Genomic DNA, 3,557 nt, shown 5'->3' with positions numbered 1-3,557 from the left:
GCCCTTAACCCTTTGTACAGGCCCGCGTACCGTTACATTCACTAGCTACTTCCAAAACATATTACAAAAGAATATTGCTTCCTAGTCCTTCATAATGTTTCTTCACAATATCCTTCAAGCTGGAACTTGTAGTACGCTGAAGTTTTATTTATCATTTCCAATAGCGTTACTCAAAAGGCAGATACCATACATTTCATGGTCATCTTTTGGCTCATTGTGATACTGTGCTCTTTGGAACGTCAGCGGTTCGTGCGTTCCGTGGCGTGGGTCTTGTGTTGCCTCGAGAGATGGCATCACGCTGCGTGGCGCCTCCTTCAGGCGGTTTTCTTCTTCTAGCTGGACAGTGCGCTCTATCTCGCTGGCGTCTTTCACTTCCGGTCGTGCCGCCAACAGCGGGTTTTCTTCTAGCTGGGCAGTGTCTATATAGCCAAGTGCACAGTATGGCCTAGTGCAATGTGATGGTGTATATCCTTGCGAACATGCACCACACCCATTTAAGATTTTGGCTAGTATCCTATGGAACTAATCTGTTTTCCCGGTTGCCATTTGATGCTTACATCTACCCTCGATAACACGAGAGACAGCAATTTCTGTTAGGGTGGCGTATTCCTCGTGCCAAACAATGCTGTGCACGTGCATTTATCGGAATAACGAAACTTTAGGGCGGCGACTTGTTAAAGATCTGCTTATTCACATGTTGCAGGGTGCATGCTAGCATGGGGGTGAAGTCATGATTATGTCTGAACTGTCTGTACCTATCGAAACAGTAACGCTATTTGGTAGAGTATTGCTCGTTCGCAGGTTGTATATTTAGTAAATGGGAACGTTTGTTGCTGTTCACTTTTGATTACATATCTGTCACGTGCCTTCGGCGATTAACGATGTCGCTTAAGCTTCGTCTGCGGTTTTCGTTTTCTTTGCGTAATTGTGATTGCAAGAATATTCGTAAAACAGCGTAAGGCTCCAACGACGGAACAATTGTACGCATATCTAACTGAATGGCAGTACCTGCCAAACATGGCGGACCCCAACAAGCTGCTACTGTGTTCTTTTTTGTCGTATCATTTGGGCCAGCGTATGTTCTGACATGTGTGCGTGACGTGCTGTACAAAATTACGAGATTCTTGCATCCCCATATCATGACAAGCCAACAAACACTCATACCAGCGACAACAAAGGTGAAACTACTTGTGCGTTAAAAATGAAATACAGCAACGATAAATCAATGGAAATGAAAGTGGGTGAAAAAAACTTGCCGCAGGTGGGGAACGATCCCACAACCTTCGCATTTCGCGTGCGGTGCTCTACCAACAGCTACCGCGGCGCCGTTTGTCCATCCACTTTCTTGTCTATTCATGTTTCCTAGTAGAACCCTGGGGGTGATAATTAGCCAGCGCCACCACTCGCAGACCTTGGCGGTAGATGTGGAACATGCTTTCTGCCACAGGTGTCACGTACCTGCGACTTATGTACCTGTGAACCCTTCAGTTGTGTTTCTAGGCTACCCTAGGCGCATGATGATAAACGTTATTTTGGGTTCACGAAAGCTAAAGAACAGATTTCGTAGGTAATATTATTGTATATTACTAAAAATAATAATTACGGACTATCTATAATATAATAAAAACCCTATGATAGGCTTGAGAGAAAGTTTGTTGGTGGCTAAATTTGTGCTTGATACGCGCCTCTAGTGGGTAATTGTTCGCTCACAACGGCAGGCCTGAGTTATGTAGGTAGTTTTTTTCATAGCGGGCTTGATGTTTTTCGCCCTATGCAGCGACTCGCTGGAACATAAGATTTTGCAGGACAAACAAGAAGGTGTTCTGCGTGCAAGCACCATGTAGCTACTGTTGGTGTCAAGGGCCGATCATCACGGCGACACATACATTTTGTTACTGCGGGTTGAGCAAAAAAACATTGCCCTAACCGAATGCGAAAACGCATGTGCACTTAAGAGGACAAATACAAATGGCTATATTCGGCTACAATTTTTTTTCCAATGTTTTGTATTCGGCTACGTTTGGGCTATAATTTCGCTAGTTTTGCGCTACGCCACCTAGTCAGACCTGGCAACACCGAGCCGAGCGCGCGCGTAGCAGCTTTTCTCCGGCTCAAAAAATGGGTAGGCCACGCATCATACGTGATCCTGAGAAGAAGGCAGCTTTCGATCGGCAAAGCGGCGTGCAGAAACGGGAAGGAGCTATCCTACGCCGTGCCGACGCTGCAGCCTTGGCACAAGAACATGCTCGTTCAGCCGAGCGCAAGTAGCAACTGTGTAGCGAGTATCCGACAGCCTACCAGCCTACATCGTACATGTCTCAGCAGCAAGTCATAATATGCTGAGTACCTGGACACAGGAGCATTGAAGGTAATATGCTGGCTGACGAAATCGCCACATCAATAGCTTCACAAAATATACATTCTACCACCTATTAGGCCTAAAGCCTTTCATCCGAAAGAAACTCATAAGCCACTGGCAGAGCTTATGGGAAGCTGAAACGAATAATAAGCTTCACTTGATTAAGTCAAAACTGGGTTATTGGCCCCCCGCAACAAAAACACGACGAACAGAAGTCCTATTCTGTCGTCTCAGAATAGGACACACATATGCCACACACAGTTTCCTGCTACCTGGAAATGAGCCACCATCTTGCAGTAGATGCGTTGAAAGGCTCACCGTCCTCCACGCCCTCCTGAAATGTCGGGTAGCCGAAACAGAGAGAAAAAACAAACACTTTCCGCTAGCATACCGGCAGCACATGCCCTTTCATGTCCATGTTTCTTGGTACAGAACCATTGTTTGACACCAGAGCAGTCCTATAAGCTTCTTAAACGATGTTGTCTTACATGTTGTTAGCCCTACGAATTTGGAGCACGTCCTCTCTCCAGAGCATGCTGCTGCGATAATTTATTTTTTTGCAGCACATGCGTTCAGGCCCTTCCGTTTCAAGGGCTCTCTAAGGCATTAGTGCGTCTTGCAAACGTTCGCCTATATGTATTTTAAAATATGATGAATCTATCACAATGTATCTCTTGTGTTCTTTGTAGTACTCACTAGTCATTGCCATTTTTTATTACATATAGCTTTTATGCACTTTACAGAGGTCGCTTTTAGGCCCCTTTACACCTACATCATCATAACTCACGGAACTCATCTACCCACTGCAAACTCATCAACACGGACCTGGCGCTCTTTGGCCATAATTGGCCCTTGCGCCATAAAACAACAAATTCATTCGGCCTACCAAGCCGTACTTAAATTAACCGTCGGGAGTCACCCGGTGATAAACACAGGGGCCGCATGTTTCAGCTTCGCTGGGTAACCATCTGTACGAAGTGCTTGACCCGTAAGTTTTTTTACTCTCAGCGTCTGCTTCTTTGCGAATGGTTTTAAGGGCTGTCGCGATCACTGGCAATATACTTGTGTTGCACGTGACAACTAGACTGAAGGAACAGTGGGCGAGTCGCAAACATGTAAATATGAGTGTGAATTAGAAAGCAAGGAAGTGTAAGGCGTGCAATAACTGAGACTTGGAGTACAAAGGTGAGTGCGGCTG

Source organism: Dermacentor variabilis, unplaced genomic scaffold (genome assembly GCF_050947875.1).
Source record: "Dermacentor variabilis isolate Ectoservices unplaced genomic scaffold, ASM5094787v1 scaffold_39, whole genome shotgun sequence".
NCBI lineage: Eukaryota > Metazoa > Arthropoda > Arachnida > Ixodida > Ixodidae > Dermacentor > Dermacentor variabilis.
Note: the sequence above shows the minus strand (reverse complement) of the source record.